Genomic DNA, 9,049 nt, shown 5'->3' with positions numbered 1-9,049 from the left:
TGTGTGTGTGTGTGTGTGTGTGTGTGTGTGTGTGTGTGTGTGTGTGTAGCAGAGCCTGAGCCCAGGACCTCACACATGCTAGGCAAGTATTATACTACTAAGCTACATATCCCTGGAGCCCAGTGCTATTCTTTGAAGTAGATTTATCATTGTACGTTCTTGTCCTTGAGGAAAAACTGTCAAATTCTTCAACATAGTAGAGAATGTTAATTCTCTTCTAGACTAGTATAGTTGCCTCCTGTCATAAACTAACAGAACTTCTAGTTTAGTCAAACCAGATGGCTTTCACTTTCTATCTCTACTGTCCTGAAGATGGGTGCTGTAATACCTTATAGCTTATATCATCTTCAACAGGGGAAAACATCTCAAGTGTCTTGGAGGCACTCTTACCTGGAACAGAATTAAGAGTCAAGTTTCTCAGTGTTATAGGTAAAAGCAGACATTCATGGCCTAAAACATAGGACTATATCAGGATTGCGAAGGCATTTTCTAGTCAGAAGCAAATGACCACAGACGCATACTGCTGACATATGAAACAAGAATAAATCACATGAGCCTAGTAAGCCAAGGAGGGAAAACAAATGATGGTTACATGTTCAGGAATACTGTCAGATTTGTTTTGGAATGTTTTCCCATGTGCATGAGGCACTATTCTTTTCATTCATTTTGATTATTTCCACTATGAGTATTTGAATTGAAATGAGACATTTTTAAGATTTTTAGCTATTTTCTGTACAATTATACATTCAACACAGTAAATAAACACTAGCACATTGGAGTGTAGCTAACAGTATATAAAATATGCAACATTTGGACATCAAATTATTTTAAACAACACACTACACCAAAAGCTCTATTATGATAACATTCTTGGTCATGATATTAAATATACAAATTTAAAATGCGAGTCTTTTAAAATGTGAAACTGGGGCTGGTGAGGTGACTTAACAGTGAAGGGTCTCTAGTGATCTGAGCTCAGTTATAGGATTCCACAGTGATGGAGAGAATCAACTCCCAAAAGTTGCCCTCTGACCTCTGCACAACATCAAGTCACATGCACACCAACACACACACACACACACAAATAATGGTAAATAAAAAATAACTGTTTAATGAAATACAATTTGCAAATGTGAGTGAACGCATTTAGACAAAGCCAGACCTTAACATAATCTGAAAGGGGAGGAGCTCTGACCCAAATGCCATCGTTCATGTTAGCAGAGGGAAAAGGAGGCACGGTTACTTTCAAAGATGACCACAGTTTGCTCTCCAGGTAGAATTTAGTCCCAAGTCCTTGGGTTTGGCAGCAGAATCTGTACATCATGGAGCGTGAAGGCTTTCCTCAGGGAGCCCGTCCACCCTTCCTGCCTCCACTATCATCCCTCTACAGAAGCATCACACTGACTGACGCACACTGGCACTCCTGCAATCTTCCCTTTAAAGCTACTTTTTTCTTAGCAGAGGATTCCAAAAGAGCATTTCCAGATTCTGCCCCAGCTTTCCCTTCTTTATAACTAATCAGCCTTTCCATACACAAGTCTTTTCTTTGTTTAATGTATTGCACTTTCTCATCACATCCAACAATTTGCCAAAAGAAACATTAGTCACTTCATAACCTTTGATTGATGTGACAAATCCACAAGAATGTTGAATCTATGAAGTATATCTGAGGAAAACCAGGTATTCATCCTGCCCAGCTTCTGAACAGGTCCCCCTGAATACCCACCTAGTGGCTTAATTACTTTTCTGTTGCTATGGTAAACACCATGACCAAAAGCAACTTGGGGAGGAAAGGGTTTATTTGGCTTACAGGTCCCAATCAGAGTCCATCATTCAGGAAAGCCAAGGCAGGAACTCAAGCAGGGCAGGGACCTGGAGGCAGAACTGAAGGAGAGGACATGGAGAAATGTTGTGTAGTAGCTTTCTCTCCATGGCCTCCTCAGTTTGCTTTTTTATACAATCCAGGACCACCTGTCCAAGGGGCACAGTGAGCTTGGCTCTCCCACATCAATCATTAACCAAGACAATGCTGCCCCTCTCCCAGACTTGCCTACAGGCCAATCTGATGGAGGCATTTTCTCAATTAAAATCTCCCCTTCCAAGCTATGTCTAGGTTTCTGCCCAATACCTAACCAACACACCAAAGTTTCTTTGGTGGAAATCTTTCCCTGTATGGCCAAACCATCCACAGGCAGCCAGGACTACAATATTCCAGAACCTGGACTACAGCTTCTTGGCAGCCTCCTCAACCTTGGCCCAAACACATCAAGCACAGAGGCAGCAGGGCAGCTCCTGCTGTGTTTAGGAGAGTGGCACACAGAGCAGATTGGAGGGTGCCACCTGAAAATAGATATTCTTAGTGACCTTGATCACTAAATGACCCCTCAGAATTGAGGAATAAATGGGTTGAGTGAGTCCCTAAATATATTGCTGTCTGAATAGATAAAAAAATAAAATAATGTTCTTTTTATCAGGATGTAAATTTTATCAGTGGGAAAATTTATTTTATACTCAAAGCCTCCTCAGACTTTTATACCTGAATAAATGTCATTAATTGGGTATTACCATTTAATCACTAAGGAGTAAGAATTGTACTTCTAGGGAGGAAGCAAGGCTACAAATACAAAGCCCTCCAGGGAAATAAGTCCATCGTCCATTCTTAGACTTATATGAGGTCCCAGCAGGCACTAATAGACAGTTGGGAAGTCCATTTGCTGAAGAGCACAGCAGTATTAGCAAATGGTGAGAACCCAGAAAAAACAGGAATCCACTCATTTTTAGAGATAGACTAGAAGACTTAACGCAGATCAATTTCTTCCCTTTGATTTCCTGGAATTAGGATAGACATCAAAGAAGAGCTGGGAATGTAGCTCTGTGGCAGAGCGCTTGCCTAGCATGCAGGGTCCTGGCTTCCATCTCCAGCCCTGAGTAAACCGGGTGTGTAAGCGTGCCTCAAGTGATACAGTGGCTGACAGGCCTGATGATGTGAGCTTGATCTTCAGAACCCACAAGAGAAAATCAACAAATAACAGCCCAGCAAAATGTCGTGCCCTCGTACTACAGAGGTGCAGCACCACCTTTAACCTTTTAACTTTTCTGTTAAAGTATTAAGTAAGACAAAGCTCCATTTTAAATACGTTTTTGAAGAAGCTACTTGGCTGAAATTCAAATTCTTCCAGGGTTAGCACTTTTTAAACTCAAAAGATGTGTTCAGAGTTTCCCTTTCTGCTAAAATGTGCACTCCATTTATCAAGCGCATCCCTTTAAATCAGCCAACTGTGTAAGAGTGGGATGCCAAGCTCTGACCACTCAGAGCACCAGGGCCCCTTTGTGCTATAAATAAAAACATGCAGAACCCTGCTGGGTGTGCTTCCTGCTTGATCTGGCGTGGCTGCAGAAGTAAATTTGCAGAAGCAAATAAAACTTTTTCCCTTGCTGGATTTTGTGATTTTTTTTTTACTTAGTTTTGTTTCTTCCTTCTTTTCTTTTGTCCCATTTCTTTTTTAAAAAAATAGCTCATTTACTTATTTTTATGTGTATGAGTGTTCTGCTTGTATGTATGTATGTATGCATGAGGCCCCTGAAAGTCAGAAGAAGAGGTCAGATTCCCCAGAATTGATGTTACCAGTGGTTGTGAACCACCATCTAGATGATGGCAACTGAATCCCAGGTCATCTGCAAAAGCAACAAGTGCTCTGAATGGCTGAGCCATCTCTCTGGCCACCCAGATACATTTATTACATGCAATGCTAAGGACTGAACACAGAACATCACAAACATTTAGACAGCAGGCTACCAACTGAGCTATCGCCAGAGCCCAGAAGACACTCCTTTAAAAGAAAATAAACTAGCCTTGGCTGGCATCAAACAAGAAAAAAGACTCAAGTTGCTAAACATGCTTATGAAACAAGAGTCAGAAGTGGAAGATGAAAACTTCTTATGGACCTTTCAGAAATGAAAAGATTTATAGGGAAAACTACTATAATTAACTCCTTTCTTCCAGCTTAGATAAATGGACATTCCTAGAAAGTTCCTAGAAAAACAATAATTACCCAAACCTACCATGGTGGTTTGAATAAGAATGCCCTAGTTGTGTGCTCATATTTTTAATTCAGTCATCAGGGAGTGGAACTATTTGAGAAAGATTAGGAGGTGTGGCCTTGTTGGAGGAAGTGTGTCACTGGGGGTGGACTTTGAAATTTTAAAAACCCAAGCTAGACCATCGGCTCTTTCTCTTCCTGCTGCCTCAGATCCAGATGTAGTTCTCTTGGCTCCCTCTCCAGCACTTTGCCTGTGTGCTGCCCTGCTCCCCTTTGTGATGATAATGGACTAAACCTCTGATACTATAAGCAAGTCCCAATTAAATGCTTTCCCTTTTAAGAGTTGACATGGTTGGGTGGCACTGGAGCATGCCTTTAATCCCAGTATTTGGGAAGCAGAGGCAGGAGAATATCTCTCTACAGAGTGAGTTCCAAAATAGCCAATGCTATGCAGAGAGACTCTGTCTTTAAAAAAAAAAAAAAAAAAAAAACAGAGAGAGAGAGAGAGACAGAGAGAGAGAGAGACAGAGAGAGAGAGAGAGCCACAGAAAGAGATAACATGGTCATACTGTCTTTTGACAGGAATACATCAACAAAGACATTAACTAAAGAGGAAACAAACAAAAAAGAATAAAACCCAAAGAATAAGACTAAATTGATAATTTAAAACCAAAAATATCATCCATAAAAATCCCTGAACCAGGGTTCTATAGAGGAACAGAACTGATCGAATGAATGTGTGTGTGTGTGTGTGTGTGTGTGTGTGTGTGTGTGTGTGTTTGTAGTATAGAATATGTGAATAATATGTAACTACATGGGATTGATTATAATGGCTTACTGTGGTCCAGCTAATCCAACAATAGCCGTCTACCAACAGTAGATGTTCAGTCTGTAAGGCTGAGTGTCTCAGCTGGTCTTCAGTCTTCATATATTCCAGAATCCCGAACAAGTATGTTCTAATGCCAGTGAAATAATGAACCTGCTATCAAGAGTAATGGCAGGCAAAGAACAAGGACTTCCTTCTTCTGTGTCCTTTATACAGGCTGACTAAAAGATGTGGCCCAGATTTAAGATATATCTTCCCACCACAACAGATCCAAATTTAGGGTGGGTGTTCAATCAAGAAAAGTCCCTCACAGCCGGTCAGTGATGGCACACACCTTTAATCCCAGCACTTGGGAGGCAGAGGCAGGCGGATCTCTGAGTTCGAGGCCAGCCTGGTCTACAGAGTGAGTTCCAGGACAGCCAGGGCTATACAGAGAAACCCTGTCTCGAAAAACAAACAAAACAAACAAACAAACAAACAAAAAAGTCCCTCACAGATGTACCCAGCCTCTTAGAGTTTAGTTAATTCCAGACACAGTCAAGTTGATGATCAAGAATAGCCGTCATAGTGATTAAAGAGTACTTACTGTTTTTGCAAGGACCGAAGAAGTTCATTTCCCAGTACCCACATGATGACCCACAACTACCTGATCCCTCCTTTAGCCTCCTGGGACTCCTGCACACACATGAGTGCAAATACATGTACTCAGGCACACAAACACACATAAACATAAAAATAAATAAATTTTTAAAAGCCTAGGCCCAGATGACTTCACAGGCCAATCTACTAAACATTTTAAAAATTAAAATGTCCTCGGTGATTCTTGGATGTGCTTTATTCTTTCCTCCAGCCTTCTGTCATCCTATTAATTCCTCTGCTTAATGTTGTATTAAAATGTTCTTCAATAAACTTTAACTCTGGTTCATATAAAATTAATATCAACTTTTCCAAAGAAGTGAATACTTAAAGATTCAGTTACTTTTCTTATTGCTACAACCAAATATCCGACAATCTAAGGGCTCACAGGGCGCATTGCTTGAAGGTATCATCCCCACCCAGAGACACATGGCACAAAGAGCAGCCTCAGCTGTGACATCGAGCAGCTAGCTAGTCTCACTGCATCCACAGTCAGGAAACAGAGAGAGACACTGGCTCCCACCAGACTTCCTTTCTTCTTTTACTCAGTTCTAAGTTCGGCCATTTAACGTGAAAAATACTGGGAAAGAGTTTGTCGTTTCTATAGTCAATTTTATTGTACTTTAAAAATTCATTCTGTGTGCATGCAGTTTGTATATGGAGCAAGCATGCAAAGGCATAAAGGAGGTCAGAGTACAACTTTCAACCAGTTCTCTCCTTCTACACTGTACATCCTGGGGATTGAACTTTGGTCGTCAGACTTGGCAGGAGGTGCCTTTACCTCCCGAGCCATCTCACAGGCTATCTGTGATAAAACTTTATTTATTTGTTTTGTTTTGTTTTGTTTTGTTTTGTTTTGTTTGAGATAGGGTCTCTCTATGTAGCCCTAGCTATCATGGAACTCACTTTGTAGACCAGGCTGGCCACAAACTCAGAGATCTGCCTGCCTCTGGCTCCTGAGTGCTGGGATTAAAGGCACCTGCCACTACCACCTGGCTTGTGATCATTCTTTTTAAAGATTTGAGACAGCGTCTTATGAGGAGACCACAACTGTCCGATCCTCCTTTCACTTTTACCACAAGTACTACCAGGCCTGGCTCACAAATAACTTTTGGTCATTATAAAAGTGTACTGATAGAAACATTCAGAAATAAGCCAGAGGGTAACCAGCTGTCCCATCTACGTCACACTGAAGCATTGTGTAAAGACCATCTGACTCCAGGGAAACAGGTTTTGCTTGATTTACTATTACAAGTAAAAGTTGGGAGATTTATAACCCCATAAAATTGGCTGCTAACTTGGAGACAGCTGAGTACAGTACACATGGATTTTTGTCTGTTCTTTCCAGCAATGTTACAGACGACTTCTGTCAGACAGCAAGGATAACCAAAGGCTATGCTTCTACTGCTCTGAACTCAGGCCAGCTTCCAAAATGCCAAAAGTCTCTAAGTAAAAGCAAAACAACAGTATTGTTCAGAATTTTTGAAAATTGATTTTGAATGCTGCTTCTGCATTTATCTCACAGCCACAGACACATAATTGATGTCTGTGAGCCTCAGTTTTCCCTTCTGTAAAATGTGAGTGTGACAGCCTATCTCAGGGAGTTGTGATAGGACAAAAGAGGATTCAGTGAGACCAGGAAGGTCAGAGGGTGTTGGTGGCAGATATTACTTACTAAAGGACATAGTATATATGAATAACTTCTCTGAATTCTAAGTACAATTCTCCTCTTCCTAAATTGCTATTAAACTGAAACCCTGCTTGTCCAAAACTGAATGGAAAAGTAAAGTTTAATCCAAAACACTCCTTTTATCCAGGCATAGTGATGCACACCTGTAATTTCAGCACTAGTGAAACTAAGGCAGGAGGATCACAAGTTCAAGCCCAGCCTCGGCTTCACAGAAAATTCCAGGCCAGGCTGGCTACAGAGACCATTTCTCAAACACATACACACACACTAAACTACATTTTCTTTTTAATCATCAGCATGAAGGAGTAGAATAAATGTTCTAGTCCATAAATTAATGAAAAATCACCTAAGATTCCTCTTTCTAAGTCTGAGTTTGTGTCTAAGGGAAAGTTAGATGCTTTAAAACCTATTGTGTGAAATCAGAGTTCTTTGGGGAAACAGAGCCAACTGGACAGATGTGTGTTTAGGAAAGGAAAAAGAGCGGGGGTGTAGGGGGAAGTGGGAGGTTGATTTTAAGGAACTGAAGAACTGGCTCCCATGAATGTGGAGTCTGGCAGGTTAGGCCAGTAGAACAGAAACACAAGAAGAGCTCATGTTACATTGGAATCCAAAGGCAACCTGTTGGCAGAGTCCCCTGACCCTTTTTTCTTAAGCCCTGAAACTGATTGGCTGAAGTGCAGCCAGACTTAGGAGGGTAATACAAAATCTTAGAACCTGTCTATCTAAATCTGAATCTCATCTCAGAAATACCTTTCACAGAAAAATCTAGATATGTTTAACCAAATACATTAAGAACCTAACAAAATTAACACAAAGTCAACTAAAACACACTGTGCCTACCAGTCCAAAAAAAAAAAAACAAAACCAAAAACCAACAACAACAACAACTACAAAAACCCTTAACTAGGCAATGCGATGTCTAGAACACAAAGTGCCTCTACAACAAGAAGAAACAAGACAGAACTTAGAGAATTCCAAGTGAATTGGATGTTGAGTCTAAAGATGGCGGTGGGGATCATGTCAGCTTCTGGACTCTGAGCAACCCTATGTGCTGTGTTCTGAGCAGAAAGACACAACTAAAACCTGAGTCCATGGAAGAGGGCAGGTCACTGGAAGAAAAAAAATATAGGACTGCCCCCTGAAAATGTAGAGTGGGCTTTCCTGGGCTACCATGGGTTTCCTACCATAGAAGCTACAGGCGCTGGTGGCATTGCAGAGGGATTCCATCGTGACAGTGAAGTGTTGGGAGAACATTGGCACGATACATGACACGAAACACTACTATCCCATGGCTCCTTTGCCCCTAGCTAGCTGAGACATTGACTAAATCTCTTCCCTTTTCCAAGTCTTTGGGCTTCTTTTCTTTTTTTTTTTCTTTTTCTTTTTTTTCTTTTCTTTCTTTTTTTTCTTTTTTTGTTTTTTTTTTTTTTTTTTTTTTTTTTTTTTGGTTTTTTCGAGACAGGGTTTCTCTGTGTAGTCCTGGCTGTTCTCACTCTGTAGACCAGGATGGCCTCGAACTCAGAAATCTGCCTGCCTCTGCCTCCCAAGTGCTGGGATTAAAGGCGTGCACCACCATCACCCAGCTGTCTTTGGGCTTCATTAATGACTAGAATGTGAAGTTAAATTAGATGATATTTTTTGGAGGAACTTGTAACTCCACAATTCTTTTAAGGTTGGGGCTCAGAGATCTTAAGATTGTTACAGTATGAGTTTATCTTTTTTTATATATAAGTTTTTTTTTTTTGAGTACACTGCAGCTGTCTTCAGACACACTAGAAGAGGACATTAGAGCCTATTACAGATGGTTGTGAGCCACCATGCGGTTACTGGGAATTGAACTCAGGGCCTCTTGAAGAG

The sequence above is a fragment of the Grammomys surdaster genome, unplaced genomic scaffold (assembly GCF_004785775.1).
Source record: "Grammomys surdaster isolate TR1022 unplaced genomic scaffold, NIH_TR_1.0 239, whole genome shotgun sequence".
In the NCBI taxonomy this organism is placed as follows: Eukaryota; Metazoa; Chordata; class Mammalia; order Rodentia; family Muridae; genus Grammomys; species Grammomys surdaster.
The sequence above is the reverse complement of the archived record's forward strand: the minus strand, read 5'-3'. Positions refer to the sequence as shown.